The following is a 19,702-nucleotide window of genomic DNA, read 5'->3' on the forward strand; positions in this document are numbered from 1 at the left end:
TATCATGAGACACTGTAAGAATTGCTTCATGCTGTCTGAAGATCATCTATTACTCAAACACCATAACACAGTCTGTGACATGTACATAAATAATATCGCTGGAGTCAAAAATCTCACACACAGTAAACTCAGACACCAACATTGTCACCAGTACACCACACATCACACCTCTCCAAAGTCATCACAATACACATAATCCATCATACGCTGAGATGCTAAACAGTAACTTGACTAAATCTCAAAGACCTCCAAAACACAACACAAGCAAAAAGCACACTCAGCAAATTAAGCCTACTTCCTCACATAGCACAAGGAATTCCAAAACTCACAGATGCCGAGCCTGTAATGCAGGCAAAAACCCAACCAGACATTCTTGTTGAATGTCACGCCAGTGTAAGACATACAAATGTGCCAGGCTGAGCAAGGAAAGAGTGACAGTTACTTACTTGTCTGGTGCCAGGATCCATCACATTATGCATGCACTCAAGTCCTTAAACAAGTACCAGTATGACTCTGTCATAGTTCACACCAGTGTCAATGACTTGAGATGTACCTCAGTGAACTATATGAAAAAAGACATGATGGAGTTCTTTGATTATGTGTCCAAGACAGGTATGAGTCCAGCACTGAACAACATTTTACTATCTCCAAGGATAATGCTGCAATGTGAGCAAAAATAATTGACTTCAATAACTGGCTTATTTTTAGGTTTCATTCAAAGGGAGTCCAAATATTTACCAGCCTGGGAGGATATAATCTGCAGACCACACTGCTTCACCAGGGATGGACTGCATCTGTCCCCTCTAGGATTTCAGTTATTGGCAAACACATTGTCCAACACCATAGTGCCTTTTTTAGGCAATGCAAACCTGATAAACCTACCAACATAACAAAACAAGCAAAGAAAAATATAAAGGTGTTACTGATCAATGCTAGGATGATGAACAAGAAACTCCATTCCCTACAAGCCCTTCTCACCCTGGAGGGCATTGACATCTGTGTAGTGACTTTGACATGGTTTAAAATAGTGGAGACCACTCCAGTTGTGCAGGGCTATAACACCTTCCACATGTTTAGACCAGCTACTATGCAGGAAGGGTCTCAATGATGGAGGTGTCTCAATCTATGTCCAGAAGAGACTCACATCAAGGCTGTTAAAGCAGCATGATGCACTAGAGCTTCTTCATATCCAAATAACCATCATAAAGGTCCCATACCATATATTAGCTATCTATAGAACTCCCTCTATGGCACAAGAAAGCCACAATATTACTCAGTATTAAACCCAATACCATTTTCCTAGGTGATCTAAACTATCCAACTATAAACTGGGAAACCTACAACACCACTAGAGCACAAACAGAGAGATTCCTAGGCTTTGTCAATACAAATATTCTGGAATAATTAATTAGTCAGCATACCCTCTCTAGGGGGAATAACATTTTGGATCTTATTCTTACTAATATGGGAGCATCTTGCACAGTCCCTTGCATATCTTCAAACTTGTTAGGTCTGACCATAAATCCTTCAAAATAAAACTGAAACCAGAGATCCCTTCCACCCAAGGTACCTTTAGAAATTTCAAGATAAGCTACCTACCCCTAAGTGATATACTGGCAAGCTTCAAATCCACACCAAACCCAGTTAATGCCACTGAACATGCAGAAATATACCCTGTCACACTACACTATTATGTAAACAGCTGCATAAATGCAGTTGCACCACATAGGCGTAAGTGCAGGGCAAACCCCAGAAACAAACCCATATGGTTGAACCATATTAAGCTTTATAATAAAAAAATAATAATTTTGACCAAACATAAGCAGAGTAATTCCCAGAATTCTAGAGCCCTTGTGACTGAAATAAACAAGCAACACAGGAGCTTAATAAAATCCACCAAAGCCAAGTCTGAGGCTAGAACAGTCAGCCAAGCCAAAGACAATCACAAGGCAATTTTTTAGTTATGTTCGTAATCTCAAAAGCACAAAGCATCAATGCACTGAGCCGATTGTGAACAATGTTACCTACACTGAAGCTGAAGATATATCCTACCTACAGCTGATAAATTTAGCTCTAACTTTACCTCTCTCTCCCCTTCATCTGTCCCTAAAGATATAGCTGAAGTACATTCACCTCCAGCTAACAAATAAGATCAAATCCTAAAAGTGCTATCAAAAGCTAAAAATATTGCATTGATGGATCCTGACAATATCCCTGGATGCACCTTAAATAGCATGAACAGTGTTGCTAGTGGTGTGACTAAACTGTACTTCATGCTATTAAGTACAATTTAGTCACACCGCTATCAACACTGTTTAGTCTCATCCTCCATACAGGTTTTGTACAAAGTGAATGGAGGATTTTTTTGAAAAGGTCACCAATGCAATGGATGAAGGCAAAACAGTAAGCACCGCATATCTCAACTTGGCCAAAAGGTTTGGACAGAATTCCCCACTAAGGCATAGTAGAAAGTCTAAATAAACTGGGAATAAACCCCTGTGTCACCCAACTGATTGCCAGCTGGCTCACGGATAAGACATGATAATCAAAATAGGGTAAGTTACCTCCACAAAGAGACCAGTCACCAGTGGAGTACCCCAGGGTTCTGTGCTGGGATGTCTCCTGTTTGGGATCTACTTCTGTGAAGTAAAAGCCAATACCAAAGGGCTTTGGCAGATGAAGTGCCCAGATCTCTCATTTTTTTTATTTATTATTACTATTTCATTATTGAGATAACAGTTAAAATACTTATTTTATCTCTACAAAAGTTACTGTACCGCATTTTATCAGGTGCAAGTAGTACATACCTGGCAGTCTTTTTCTACCATGAGCAGAACATTTCCAGTGAAACTGCAAAGGTACTAGTCACTGCACAATGACACACTAGATGTGGAACTAAGACTATCCATACCTTTCAGTGGTTGTATGACATTTAGGGAGTAAGAATTTACAAGCTCCTTGTTGCTGTTATTTCTTATGAGACAGCCAGTCTTGATAATATTTAAAGGTCATCTATGTATCAAAAATAAAATAAGGGTAGCAGAGTTAGCATAATAGTTAAGATCTTTACCTCACAGATATAAGGCACAAGGTTTGATTCTGACCTCTGGCTACGCTCGTAATAGTCTGTAGACTGATAGCCTAGTATTTACATATTAACCTATGAAAATCCAAAGAGTTTGCCATTTCTTAACATCTAGCTTGCAGAATGACTAATCATCTTGAAATTAGAAAGATATATATGTGTATATATATATATATATATATATATATATATATATATATATATATATATATACTTATTGAGAAGTCTAGGCAAAAAATCATAAATATGTGAAACATAAAGTGAGATTGCCTCTGTAATATTAAGTGATTCTTGCATGCTTCGGTGTCTGTTGTCATGTTATCAAAATAAATAGACACATCCAACACGGACTCCCAGATGTTCATGTTACGCCACTTGTTTGTAGATTTATGCTACAGCTAAAAGAATCTGAATTTCATATGGGGTCAGAGTGGGATCAAGAAGTACTTTTTTAATTTTACATTTATGATCAGTGAAGCAAAGCCCTGTTAGTATGCTCTTCAAACAGTTGTGAAGCATATTCTTCACATCCATGCTCACACCAACAGTTTGAAATAATGAAAAGAAACACTGCAACTAATAATTCTATAGCTAGACTACTGACTACAATTTTATATTTAAAATGAATGAAGGTCCTTGATGAAACTAGCAAGAAAAGAATTTCAAAATTATTTGAAAAACACATAAAATGGATAGTGAAATGCAAAAAAGCACCAAACCAAAAAGGTAATAAATTAGAAATTAAAGAATCATACTGATGAAACAAACCACAGCACAACAAAACAAAGTAAAAGTCTTTCATACGAACCAGTCACTTACTTTTTGAATGCAGAAGGAAATTTTGATTATTTCAGAAAAATGTGCAAGAATCACTGAAGGGATAGGTTCCTAATTCAATGAATTCACAACATATGGAATAAGATATCACAACAGATCATACAATGTACTACTTTGGGTATCTTTAAAGCAAGCCACGATGATTGGATTGGTTGACACAAATTTACACTGGTATTATCGTATACAGCCCTGCCAGATTTGGAAAGCGAGTACCATTAAGTACTTGAAAAGGGTATCAACAACATTTACATGTGTCTAGTTAAAGCTGTATATGGCTGGGCATCTTATTGTCCCTGTGGTGTGGTATCTTGCCTAGTACTGTTCCTATGTTCTTATACTCTCCTGGTTTGCTTTCTTACAGTAAAACTGTACCTAATCCCTATTTACACTCCTCTACATGAAACACAGCTGGTTGTGACATATCATGAAACTTAAGTTATGAGCATCTGTAATCAAGCCACTTCAGTACCACATAGCTATCTTGTCCTGTTGACTAAAGCCAGTGCACATCATGCTCTAACAGTTTTTCCAATGCCACTGGCACCACACTATCTGATAAGTTGGGCACAAACTTTGACACTTTCACCATTCCAAGAAATCTCCTAAGAATTGATTTGTCTCATGGTTTCTGAATATTAAGTAAAGTTTAAGTTTTTTTTTTTCCAATTCTGCTTTTAGATCTTCTGGCATCATAAGATTATTCCCATATTTTAATCACAAATTGTTATTATTTGCTCTTATTGAGCTTCAGATCTTCCTGCCTTAGCATGTCAGTTTTATTAGGCTTTTATCACACTCTTGCTAGGTCCCTAGACAAGCACACTGACCATGCTATCCAGATCTTCTTATATTTCTACAACAGTTCTTAAGAATAACTCTAATGTGAAGAAATACCAAAGAGCAATATAAGAAATCTGTACCTACCCAGAGTGTTGAAAGTACACGGCTTAGGGCTAAACTTAGCCAATATAAAGTGCCAAAAGCTTCGATTAGCATCTCAAACACACACACACACACACACGGACACGCACAAAATCTGACATGTATAGGTGAAACAATTTTTTCAGTAATCTACCGTGAGTCTAGCCCATGTTATGTTTTGGAGGTCTATGCAGATCCAAAGTTTATCTTATTTCACAGCTTAAGTATGATATTAACCCATTCTAACAGCTTTTTGTATATAACAATCTTATAAACACAGTTCATTCTCTTTTAATTCATGCTCTGTTCTCTTTCTCTCAGAACTACAGGTATACTCCTTATTGTGTGAATTATTCATAGTGCAAATTTTGATATGATACTCCCCTGGTAACAGCATAATCCAGTAAATAAAGTTGTGTTTCTGCAAAATGTCACTAGAATATGCAGCTTCTTGTTTAAATTGCTTACATTCTTGAGTTTGTACTTGTTTGTTTAATCCCCAGTAATGTACATATAACTGCATTCTTACTAGCATTAGTAAAAACTTTCTGGAACTGCCCATGATAATTGGTTGTACTGGTATTTATGGAAATATACGAGTTGGTATTAGAAACATTCACAATGACTTACTGCATTTTCTAACTTAAAGCATGTGCTTATTTTCACAAGTAAATAACTTCTAACCCACAGGGTTAATTTTATAATTGTCAGCAGAGTACATGCAGAGTTGCACACAGTATCTGGCACATTCAGTATTTTACATGCAGATTCCAATAAAATATTATATTCTGCTATAGTATCTAGTTTAAAATTAATGTTTTGCCATGAAATGAGCAATATATGTTCTCACTGCTATCCATACCTCCTACTGCACTCTGCTTATGCATTTTAATGTATTTATATGGTATATTTTCTTTCTTCTTGTGATTCATTAACATGCAAATCTTGTGAAACAAACTATTTTTGTTCTCTTACAAATCTTTGCAAAAATATTTTGATTACTATATAACCTTTTCTCATGCTTGCAATGTCATAACATAACTTGTAACATAGTATATAGGGCTGTTACTTCTTTTTTTTTCAAAACAGGTTTATTGTTTTAACATATAAGAGAAATATCATAACAATTTTATACAAGTAATTAAAAATAGGTATTATTATAATATTCAACAAAACAACTAAAGTATTTACAAAGACATCCACTACAATCAGATCAATTAATTAAACTAAAATACCGTGCTATTGAAATTAGAATTTTTTTAACAAATTTTGTAAATTATCCCATACAATATAATATGATGTTTTTCTAGTTGTTCTCGTTCTAATTGTGCTTATTTCCATATGGCACATTATATTCATAACATTTTTAAATTCATTGAATGAAGGAGGTGTATCTGAAATCTAATTTCTAGTTATTATTTTCCTGGCCACTGCTAAGATAGACCATAACAAGGGAAGCTTAATCTTTTTAACACATTGAGGTACAGGTGTGTTGAATATTATAAGAGACTTAGAAATAATGAAATGATCTGTAAAAAGAGCCTGCAAAAATTCATTAATTGACTTCCAGTATTCTTTCAACTTCATACAGTCATAAAACATATGAGCCCAGTCAGCATTAATTTCTACATTACATCTCTTACATAGATTATCTTTATTATTTATTTTATTCATTATCAAAGGTGTATAAAAAGATCTATGTAAAAATTTCCATGTATAAAGTCTCCAGACAATGGAAGATGTAGTTCTATAAGCAGATTACAATATATATTGTTTATCTTGTTGAGTTGGTGGGTCCCCATTAATAGAGGTGAAATAATTCCAGTATGAATCTACACTGTAAAAAGTTTCTTGTCTGATGAAGGGCTGTTACTTCTAAGTGCACAGCTGCTGCTTGGCCCTGGAGTTGGCAGAATATAACATAATTGTGATTTTCTTCAACTAAAATCTAGGATGGGTAGAAAATGGCCACTACTGGGCAAGAAGGAACAGTGCAAGTGAAGAACTATAAGCAAGAGGAAATGGAAAGAATCACTGCAGGGAATGGAAGAAGTGTATGGTTGTGATATACAGTTCAAAGAGCTTTGATAATAAAATGATTCAAATGAATTTAATTGCTAAAGACAGTTACTGATATACAAGTTACAATGAAAACTTAGCTACAGGGGGTAGAGGCCAAGATATACTAACTCCATCAAGGATGTTTACAAAGAACAGAGAAAGCTGAAGAGAGAAGGACTGGTACTCTATTTCCAAGGTGGAATAAGATGTACACTGGAAGAAGATGAAGAAAAGAAGAACTAACTGAGACAGAAACTTTAAAGCTGCAGGAGAAGTTGTCGTTTCATAGTACTTGGCATTAACCTCCAGGCCACCAGTCTGGTATAAGAACAATGATAGACTTTGATGCAAGTGGCTGGCAAACAGAAGAAAAGTCACAGTGATGGAGGACAGCAGTCAAAGTAATAGACTTGGAAAGTACATATCCCAAATAAAGAAGAAAAGAGAGAGGTTGGAAACTTGGCTAAGGTTAGATTACAGCTAAAACTGAGTATTCTGACAAATATTTGTAATATACTTCACCTGGTTCTTATAGTACAGTCAAAATAGAAACACAGTGGTAAGACAGCCAACAGGCAACAATAGAAAGCAGAAATGCTTCACAAAACATGAGGAAGGATGAAGGATTAAAGCTAATCCAGACATGTGAGAAAATGCACTATACTTACTGGGAAATATGACTCCAAGAATTAAATGGCAGTGAAGGGCTTGTGAAGGTGCATTAATAAAAGCATAACCCATTAGTATGTAAAATCAGTTAGGGGAAAGCATTGAATGAGAAAACAGTAACTTGAGGCTGTCCTGTAAGGTGCAGTTCTCAGATCCTAGTACTAAAATCCATACCAGAAATAATTGTTTTGGACTTAATACAGAAAAAGAGAAAATATTTCAGATCTAGCAGTCAACAGATGTTTAGGAACAAATAATAATAAAACAGTATAGTCCATAACCAGCTTAAATGAAGAGTTAGTTATACAAAACAAAAGTGCAGGTTCTTGATTTGGCAGAAGTATGGTATATTGGGTGACTGCTGACTTTAAATTATTTGCAAAAGTATAAGTATATGTTAAAAAAATAATTGAACTCACAAGGCTGGCTAATCTTATCTGTATAAAGTAATTAAAATGTATTGCTTTAGTTTTAATGCACTATTCCTCTGCAAAAACAACATTTGTTTTTGTTTTGGTATCGATGAGAACATACTCTATATCATGCACTTAAGTGTAGAACCATTCTTGTAATATTATTCATTAATTTATTTTGTAATTGGGACAGAATGATATGAAATCACTAGAACAGCACAACCACAGCCAACTAGCAGTAAATTTATAGACTTCACCAGAGCATTTCACAGTACTGCTCACAAAAGCCTTCTCTGAAAACTAAAATGCAGTCCCAATATCCTAACATGGTTTAAAAACTACTTCAAGAAAAGAATGTTCAAGGTTCATTGTTAAAGCAACCTTTACATTAGGAGTCACAAAATGCTCATTCCTAGGCCCAATATTATTCTCCCTTTATAGTAAGTAAATTACAGATACATTTCTTTAAGTTCATAAATTCCTAAATTCGTACACTGTGTTCTGCCCCCAAGGCCTTCATGGAACACAGACTCCCAAATTATGGAATGAACACTTCCTTTCAAAGCCAGCAATCTAAATTCTTTTTAAATTGATCAATACTACTGGAATTTTATAAAGCTACTAGTAAATGATGTCATGAAGCACAAATAGATTTGCAAGGAAAATGTGTCTTAGCTTTAGTCTTTTTAAACCAACTATGTGATTTACACTGTTATATTTTAACATGCCGCGGTGGTATGGCGGTAGCGTTGTTACCTCACAGCAAGAGGTTCTCCCATTTGATTCTTGGCTTGGGAGTGCCTTCTGTGTGGAGTCTGCATGTCCTCCCCGCAGTTGGGTAGCATTTGAAAGACATGCATGCGTAAATGGGCGTGCCTTCATTGAAGGTTGGGCGTCGAGCTGGCACCTCGGCATTTCGTAAAAATCTACTGCCAATCATTAGCGGACCGGAGTTCCGCTGTGGCGACCCCTTACCGGGAAAAAGCTGAAAGACAAACAAACAAACAACAATTGTTTATGCATAGCTCCAAATGTGATAATAACAATAATTCCTCATTCATTTTACCTTTAAAGGCAAGAATCATTTTCTCCTATTATATCTGTAATATAAAGAAGTTCAGTAATTTTTACATCTTTCAGTATAACCATGGTTTAATAAGCCATGTATCCTTTTAGTGAATTTCCTTTGGACCCATTCCAACCTATTCAAATCTCTAGAGGAATAAATTATAATTCTCCATCAATGATAACACATTCTCCATATTTCTACTCATTACATTTTTTAATAACAAGCTCACTTGTGTAAGTGCCTTATTTATTACAGTGTCAGGATGTTCAGAAAATATAAGTGCTTACTAATAATTAGGCTTAAATCCTTATATTAAAATATTTCTTCTAATATAGTGTTTTATAAAATAACATCCTGTTAAACAAAAGGGTGTCCAAAATGCCTTGCTTAACATTTGATATTAAAAGAAATACCAACACCAAAAGTTCACTCACTAATTTTCAACAAATAATAATAATAATTAATTTTCTCAAAATCTTTATTACTTGTAACAACATATTCTTTTACAGCCATCTGCGTATTTATTCATCCAGAATAATGTTTGCATAAGAATTGTAGGGAAAATCATGTTAAAGAGTAATGGACTTAGTATGGAGCCTTATGGCACATCCCTATATACCTTTCTTGTTTTTGAGCCATTGCCCATTAATATCACACTGTCTTTTTTTCTGTGAGCCAATTATTCATTTTATTATAAAGAAATTAAATTTCACATCACATGATACTTTGCATATTTATGATGATATGTTAAATAATTAAATACTTGAACCTGCTCTAAAAAAGATAGTACCACAAAACAATCCAAAGTCCATTGCTATACTTACTCATAAAACTCAGTTAAATGAGTTGATACTGATTTACCCTTAATAAACCCATGTTGATGTAGATCTGTAGTTTCTAAGTATTTACTTTCACTTTAAATCAGTAGTATCAAATATCTCTCAAAGCATTTGCATAATGTAAATGTTAAGCTTCCAGGCCTATAATGTGTTATATCAGGTTTTCCTTTTTAAAACAAATCAAAGTGATATTAGATAATTTACATGACTGAGGTACAATCCTGCCCTTGAATACATTTTTGAAAATGACATATAATATTAGAAGTAAGATAGCAGATAAATTTGAATTAGCATAGATGTTATATAATTCCCATAGACATACTGTTTTTAATCTTCGATGATGATAGTCTTCATTGATCAGGACATACCACAGCCCACATAAAGAATTTCAAACAGAAGACAGCAAATATATATCAGTGATTTAATAGCAACCACATGACACTTTGTGTCACTAAAATTACTACCATCTTATTTGGTACACCTCAAAAATTATCAGATAGTAAGACTTTACTCATGATGGACCTAAATAATGTGGAAATAGTATAAGTCTCATAGTATATAACTATCTTGCTTGATATTAAAACCCATTCTTTGAGTTACATACTAATTAGATCTGCAGATTTCTTTACAACAGAAATGTACACATCTTGTTATAATTGTTAATGCTGTAAGTATAACCTAAATGACAGCGATTGTGTGTGTGTATCCACTACATGGCAAAGTATTTAATATTTCTTGCTTTGCCATGTCCTCTTGAATTTAGTGTATTTAACAACCTTTATTTAACTTCCACATTTTATTTGGACAAAACAAACCATCACTTAAAAAGACAGAATATTTGAGTATTATTCAGATACACTAGTAAGAAATTTAACAAATGAATCAATGAACATATAGGTTCAACATCCACTAATCCAAGTATCACAAGCAAAGTTTAAATCCCTGGATCTAGTGTTTCTGCTGTTGTTCATTTTGCAAATGTGCAAAAACTCCATCAGGATCAAAGGATGCCTGCACCGATCATCTGTCAACAACCTGTAGGAGACAGAGTATAGAGACAGGGCTCTAAGGATATCTGTATACAACAATGTGCTAATACCCTGGATTCTCTTGATGAGGAACCTCTGTGGGGCTCCATCTGTTGCATATGCTTAATCAGGTACATGCTGAAGTTGCATTGTACTCAGTGATGTTAGTCTAAAATGAAAATAGTAGAGTGGTAGTATAACTTCTCTGAACCTTGGACCTGGATGCCATACCCTTACTTATACGTTGGGCAACATAGGATGATTTTCTTACCATCTTGGCTACATGTTGATCAAAGACCATATTAATGTCTGTATCTTTTCCCAGATCTCTAACTGCTCAGTCAACTCTTAATGGTATCAATGGAGTAATTAGCCTGGGTTGACATTTTCCCAAAAAGCACTATAACGTATTTCTTTGCATTGAGTTTTAATCTGTGGCTTTGACACCAGTCATTTTCCTGCGTTAGACTTTCTTGCAGATGCTGGTGTCATGGTAGAATTTATGATAGCTCCCAATTTGCAACTGTCTGTGAACTTGCTGAACTAGAGGCCCTTCACATAAGTTTTGTCCTCCAAGAGGTAGATGCGATACAGATGTGGGCCAGCACAGAGTCCTGTGCTACTCCACTGGTGACCTGTCTCTTGGTGGGGGTAGTCCTGACTTCTTGGGTCCTATCTGTGACCCAGTTGGCAACCCATCGAGTTATGTATGAATATATGCCTGCTCTACAATACCTAAGCTGGATATTGTATTGAATGCCTTAGCCAGATCTAAGTAGGTGGCATGCATAATTTTTCCTTCAACCATTGCCTTGGTTACCTTCTCAAAAAAATGTACAAAGTTGAGTAGGCATGACGCATGATGTTCCTCTGACAAAACCAAACTGGGATTGGTCCAGTGTCTGTAGGTTGCCAATGGCTTTGTTGATCATTTCGATCTGTAGTTTCCAGGGTCAGTTGATGATCTGCCCTTGGGAAGGGGGGATAACCATTGCCATCCTCTATTCTCTTGGTAAGTAGCCAGTTTTGAGGTGGTAGATGAAAAGTAACTGAAGTGGTCCTGATAGGTCATGTTTCAAGCTATTCATTGGATAGCCTAGGGTATTGTCTGGCCCCAATGAAGCTGTGTTTTTGGCCTTAGCAAGTGCCACAATATCCTGCTCTCTGCTAATAGCTGAAGGGAATTATGTTACTATGGATTTCACAAGGATGGCAGGAGGGAAGTGGGGGGGGTGATGTTTGAGCTGAATTTGTCAGCCAGCAGGTTTGCTATACCACTCTGCTAATTGAAGGTGGTAACATTTATTACCAGTTCAACACACTGTTGTGTGTTACCTTTGAAGTTTTGGACAGAGCTTAGAAGGCTTTGTGACTGGCTTTATCCTGAGAGGTTAACATTTTCTTGCAACTGGCATTGTTGGATTTAAGTAGTCCTCTTAGTTTCCTAGTGAGCTCTTGTCATTATGAGAGTTCATCTTTCTGATTTTGGTCAAGACTTTTCTGCTTTTGTTATATACCCTGTTAAAGGAGTACAACAGGTTTCTCTAATGTATTCCTCAACTTCACAGCCATTTTCCTCCCTATTTACATTGTCCTCTGTAAAGCAACAACAATAAAGCATTTACAATTTTTGTAATTCCCCTTACTTCTGTAACAGAAGCCTACCTTCTCATACTGTGATGGTTTCACTTACAAAATGATTCTCTCACATTTGAATAAAGCTTGCTGGAGTCGCCCAGTTACTGACATCATTGAGGCCAGGCACAAGTGACATCACCACAATCATCATCTGATTCTAACTAAAATAATAAGACCCACCCATTATGTGATGTCATGGCTCCCTTGTCCTTCCCCCACCTCAGCCTGAGTGCTGTTCATTTTATTCAGTAGTAGTGTAGTAACACCAATGTTTGGAAACACAGAAATTTGGTATACATACTTGTACATTCTGCACGGCAAATGATGCTTAGGTGGTGTATCGCTTGCATACTTCTCTGTTGTATTTGCACCAGATACTGCTAGTGTGCAGTGAGGGAATAGAAAGATTAAAGCATTACCCTGGTATCAGAGGTGGCAGTGCAACATATTCATAGTGGCTTAACATGAGAGTAGCTCTAAGCAAGCACCATGTGAAACCTGAACAAGCACCTAGAATTATTCAGTGGAGCTTCCACACCTTAAGTCTGAAAATGAATTCACATACTCACATGAACAGGAGTAGTTGCATATTGATGGCTAAAGGTGTATGTGCATGTTGGGTGGTTACTACACTGCAAAACTGGTATGTAATGGTGGAGATATTTGGAAGGCATGAGCAAACACACCAGTATATTAAAGCCATATCACCAATTGAACTGGAGACTGGCAAACAGATTTAGTAAGGGATTTTGTCCATGCACAAATATTTCAACAGTGATTCTTTGCAGTGGCATCCATGATCTGATTCAAGGTAAGTTAACCTTGATGTCCTTTATTTAAAAATAAAAAATGTACTTTGTTATAAGTGACTTCTGGACACAAGAAAAAGGAAGGGGAAAATATAGCAATGTGGTTTGTATGTACAAAGACAACTCCAGGGACACTGCAAAAGGTTTTTTTTTGCAAACCAACCAGTGGAGTAAAAACATATGAAGGCAAACACTGCATACCAACACACTTTGCACATGTAAATCTCAATTTTTAACAAGGTGGAAGCATGAAGTGATACCTTAACACTTAATTTAATAAAGATCTAAACTGGTTAATAGTATAAATGTTTTATTCTTTAGCTCCTTGGTGCAAGACCTTACTGGATGTGATTGCAGTCAAGTAAGGCCATAGCTATAGTGCAGCAAAAAAAATGTCCCCTCTAACAAAAGAAATGCTAGAGCAAAGATTAAATTACATGAGTCAAGCACGCTGCTGAGATCTGCCAATCAATGGAATTACCAGGTCAAATTACCCTCAGGACTTTGACAGCTAGGGAAGCTAAGTGTTATGGGGGAGGGGAGAAGTAAATGGACTGGAATTCATTGTCTCACAAAGTAATGTCATTTAAACTAAATTAGAAAAAAGGTTGCAGTAAACAGCACTTTGAGTGTGTTCTGTGGCATTTGCACTGTTTCTGTTTTAAGTAGTCATCCAGCAGCAGGGAATGTTACTTACACTGTTCTATTTTTCTCAGTACTTTGTATGCATGCAACATCTATGAAATGACAGGAACTTTAGGCAAACTGAGGCCTGCATGATGTAAGATTTTTGAGCCAAACAATGATTTCTGGGATACTGGATGGCAACCTGATTTATCCAAACCACGTCAATATGCCAGCCTCCAGGTGGTCAGAGTCTGGAATTACATATAAAAAAATTTAAAATCCTGTAAATAATCCCAGAGTGCTGTTAAAGTGTAGGAAACATCATGCCATGATGTTTTAAACATGTTTTTTGAGTCTGTGGGCGCGGTACTCCTTTAAGATTAGGAATTCACCAGTGTGGTTTGCTTTTGGAAGTTGGGCTTACTTCTTGCAGGTACACCTATTTCAATGCAGCTATTTACATGTTTCTACAACATTTGTGTGAACAATTCTGCACACACTATTGTGAACTCGGAGTTAGGCAGGGCATTGAATTTTGAAAAATTGTCACTTAATAGGATGGAGTTTGCTTTAGAATAGTGCCTAACTCTGCCTAACAGGCTTTGTTGGGTTTTTCAAGTTGATTTTTATTTTGAAGGAGACAGCTTTTTGATCTGATGTCACCAGTAAGGTAGTGACATGGGCGGGTGAAGCACTCTTCCACATTGGTGATGACTAGGTCCAATACATTTGAACCTCTGGTTGGAGTGCACGGTAATTGATCAAGGGCATTTGTGTTAATAAAGTCCAGGAAACACTGTGCCTCCAAGTTGGAGGCAGTTTATGCTTCCCAGTCTATAGAGAGGTAATTAAAGTCTCCCATGAATAGTGTTTGGTTGGCTGGAGAGTGCCTCTATTAGATCTAGAAAAGAGTTGTAGGATTCTTGTGTCATAGATAGTGGCCTGTAGCTTGCTAAGATATGATAAGGGATTTTATCTAGGGTGATGTGTACATGGATAAACTCGAACATCACCCTGTTTAACCAGCTTTGAGGTATATTTGCTGCTAATGTAGGATTGAGACAGCTGCACTTTTAGTCACTGTCTGTGCAACTGATGGTCTAAATGTGTGGAAGGCACTGTAGTCTTGCATTTCCAGGGTATTGGCACAAATGACTACATTTTCCTGAGTGAGGAGAGCTTGTAGAGGGTGTGGAGTTTCTTGTTAAGGATTCTACCAGTGAGCAGTAATACCTTTAGGTTCTTTTGGGTTTTATTTGGTATGTCGGTAGGTTTGTCACTTTGGCTTTGCCTAACAAAAGCCTCTAAGAGGGTGGATAAAATTTTAGCCCAACTCCATAGGGTGCAGGTCATCTTTGGCAAAGCAATGTGATATGATGACCATGTCCTCCCAGGTTAACAGTTATTAAATCCCCCCAGACTGACACCAGAAACTAAGTCAGTTGTTAAAGTCAACTATTTTTTGTTCATACTGTGGCAACCTCCTTGGTGAAGGTACAATGCTGCTCAAGGCAAGGCACATACTTGTCTGTGGCACATATTTAGAGAGGTCAATAATGTCTCTCTTAATACAGTCCAGAAAGATAAGTCTCAGATCATTTACACCACATGGACTATGATAGAATCATACTGGCACCTGTGATTCAGAGACTTGAGTGCGTGTGTAACTTGGTGGATCCTGGTTCCAGAAAAGCAATTGATCATAATCATCTCCTTGTCCAGTATGGTGAATGGGGCATGCGTGTGTCATAAAATGAAGTCCCCTAGGACAAGAATCCTGGGTAAATTAATTGCTTGCCTTATGGGCTTTATTTTCAGAGTCCCATTGGGTGTACTCTTGCGTATGGTGTGTGCTTTACAGATTTCTAAGGATAAGAATTGCTGTTTGCAGACTTAGGAGGTCTTTGAGGTTTGGAGAGACTGATTTTAGTACCTCAGTATAAGTGTGTGTGTGTGTGTGTGTGTGTGTGTGTGTGTGTGTGTGTGTGTGTGTGTGTGTGTGTGTGTGTGTGTGTGTGTGTGTGTATATGTGTTTTCCTCTTGATGGTAAGTGAGATTTCTGCCTCTAAGGAAGTTGTGTATTTACATCTCTCACATACTGTGTTGGTTTCTTTTAGGATTAAAAGTTTGTTTGTGTACATGAACAATTGCAACATTGTCTCAAGATGCCCACGTCTACCAAGGTAACTAAGGAGACAGTTGTAAATATCCATGTTGTCAAGACCTGCATTAGGGTGGGCTGTTAGGGTTTAAGGACTAGGCTTTACAAAGGTCTCCTAGAGTGGTCTCCAGGGTTAGGGACAAGAGTTGAATAGTTCTAGGATATGGTATTAGTGCTATCTGACACACAAGTTAGTGCTCTGAGCTTAACTCCATGCAATGCTTCAATAAATTATAGGTTACAACCCTAGTACTAGTTTTATAGGTAATCTTAACTCTCCAAGTGCTTGCGACTGTACAGGACACTGCAGTGAGTAGCTCTGCGCAAACTAGCGTAATTTATAGAAGCAGAAATGAAAGTGAAATTTAACTCCTAAGCCCTCTGGTAAATAAAACAGCTAAACTTTGTGCCCCTCCTCCCAGCTCAGATACACCTGCCAAATACTTTCTGACACAAGATGAATGACCTTCGTCATCTTAATGTAAAAGCACAGCAAAAAGGAATCTAAAGTGCCATGCAACAACAAATACATTATTCACTAGCTAAACCACCCCTCTATAAGGTGACTACAAGACTAAACAGTTCAAGTACCAAGGAGAAAAGACAATTTTTAGAAAAATGCACTTTAAAACCTTAGAAATTTGCAAAATAAAAGCAGCAACCACTTAAGTAGTGAAAAGCAAGTGCAATAATATAGTATGATGACTTATTTTTGCCTGGGTGGCACTGGATTCAGTGAAAACACTTCCTGAAGCATAGGCAAGTAGTCAAGGTTTGCTGAGCTCTGCAGACAGATACCTTTTCCTCCAGCACATCCTATTTATGTTTCAGAGAGGGTTTAGATCCCTGGATCAGTTTTTCCTGATGCTGTTTAACAGATGTGCTACAGATCCATTAAGGCTGGATCAGAGGATGCTTTATAGGCCAGGCAAAGGTCTCATGTCAGCATCCTATAGGCGACCATATACAAGGCCAAGTCTTTGAGGTGGTCTTCAGAGGACTTGTTTTCCTCACCATGTATTCTTTTAGTGAGAAATCTTTATGGATGCTCCAGTTGCCCATATGTCTGGCCAGGTATATACTGAAGGAGGCGCTGTCCTCAGTGATTGGTCTTGTGAGAACAAAGTACAACAGAACAATGGCATGTTTGGATCTAGATGCCATACCTCTGCTTATAACTTGTACAACATACAATGATTTATTCACTGCGGTAGACACATGATGGTCAAATGCCAAATCACTGAATACATTTTTTCCTAAATCCCTGAATACTGAGTCTACTTTTAAGCCTGTATTGTCAATGTAGTAGTTTGCTAGGGTGGCTGTCTTTCCAAAAGATACTATAATACAGTTTTTGCACTGAGTTTTAGACCATGACTCTGGCACCAGTTTTTAGTCTGTGTCAGGTGGTCTTTGCAGATATTTGTTTCTTGGAGGGAAGAGGGGGGATTCAATGACTGCACCCAATTTGCAAACATCGCTGAACTTAGTCAGCCAGAGGCCCTTGCTTTTAGCCTTAACCTTGGAGGAGTAAATGTGCAACAGGAGCAGCCAGAGCAGTAAGCCTTGAGACACCCCACTAATAACTGGCTTTTTTAAGGTAAACTCCCCTATTCTAAAGTTTTGGGTACTGTCCATCAACTAGTTGGCTATCCAGTGGGTGATGTAGGGGTTTATACCTAGTTTTGTGAACTTTACTACAATGCCCAAGTGGGGTACAGTGTCAAATGCCTTGACCAGATTGTGGTAGGCAGTATGCATCATTTTGCCCTTGTCCATTGCTTTGGTGACCTTCTGGAAGAGGTCCACCAGGCTGAGTATGCAAGACCTGCCCTTGACAAATGTGAACTGATTTAGGTCCAATGTTTGTAGGTTATCTTTGTTGTCATTTAGGGTATCCATAATTATTTTCTTCATAACTTTGCATATCAGGCTAGTCAGACTTATAAGTTGGCAACTGTCAATGGATGACCCACTTTGAAGCAGATGGATAACTGTTGCAGTCATCCATTGATTTAGCATGAAGCCTATTTAGAGGCTGTAGTTAAATACTGTTTCTAGTGGACCGAATAGTTCATGTTTCATCCTATTAAGTTGACATCCTGAGATATTAACAGGAATCATCAATGCAGTGTTCTTGGCCTTGGAGAGTGCCTTGAGTTCCTGCTGTCTAGTGATATTTGGGGGAGTTATGGCTATGGGTATTTCCTGAGGGCATCTGGTGAGGAGACTGGGTAAAATTGGAGATAAATTTTTCAAAAGAAGGACTTTGTAAAATAAGTGTACCATCTGCATGAATCCTTAAGTAGGAATGAAAATTCTGAGTTTAAGTTTTGCTGCAGGGGAACAATAAGTAGGGTTATCTATTTTTTTTTATAGTGAGAGGCAGCAGTGCTCCCTAAGTTCAGCTAAGGAGGTGAAATGACAGTTTTTGTTTAAGAATATCTGAAAAAATTTCTTATTTTCATGGGGAACAAAATGCAGTAAAAAGTAATCCTAACTTTAGAAAGAAGAAGAACATAGTTTATATCTGATGCACAGGTTTCAGGGAATAGGTCACTTATTTTAAGGACACATTTCAACTGAATAACAGATTTCAAGAGTATTTGCTTCAGTATGATGAAGACCTGATAACTAATTTATCCATTCAGGTATTTGGACTAAATAATATTCTTATGTTAAACCATAAAAATGAATAATCTATAGAAATGTTGCTGTGTGCAGAGTACCAAATAGCATAAACCGAATTTTTTTTTCAGAGTAAACTTTTACTATGTCAATAGCAAACCAGTTATTGAAAATCATAAACTCGGTCTGTAATACTGCCTGTACAGATAAAGAAGAGTAAGCAACTTTGTTAAGAATAAGAACATGTGCATAAAGGTGTGACATTGTAAGGTATTGCCAGATCCTGGGATTGCAAGGGATGTAACAGGATACTGCAGGACCTGTAAGCAGTACCAAAGGTAGGCAAGGCAGAAGACAAGGCCAAAGCTCTGTTGATGCCTTTGCCTGTGATTGAGGAGCCATTTTAGAGAGTAGCTATGGATATTGTGGGTCATCTAGCCCCAAGCTCCACAGGGAAGAAGTATAACCTGGTGGTAGTAGGTTATGCTACCAGATACCCTGAGGCAGTGGCTCTGTCCTCCATTGAGACAGAGAAGGTGTCAAATGCTTTGTTGGAGATTTTCAGCAGGGTAGGTTTCCCAAGAGAAATATTGATTGACGGGGGTGTCAATTTTTTGTCAGACCTGCTGGCTTGTCTGTGGAAGCATTGTGGGGTGAAAAACCTAAAGACTACCCCTACCATCCCCAGACTACTGGTCTTGTGGAGAGTTAAACTTTACACTAAAGACCATGCTACAGGCATTTGCAGACCAGTTTAGGAGGGATTGAGACAAATACGTGCCCCATCTGCTGTTTGCATACAGGAAGGTACCCCAAGAATCCACAGGTATTTCACCCTTTGAGTTACTGTATGGGCATAGGGTGAGGGGGCCATTAGATATTATTCGTGATGAGTGGGAGGGTGAGTGTGAATCCTA

This window comes from Protopterus annectens, chromosome 17.part0, assembly GCF_019279795.1.
Source record: "Protopterus annectens isolate FY-2018-M chromosome 17.part0, PAN1.0, whole genome shotgun sequence".
Lineage (NCBI taxonomy): Eukaryota > Metazoa > Chordata > Ceratodontiformes > Protopteridae > Protopterus > Protopterus annectens.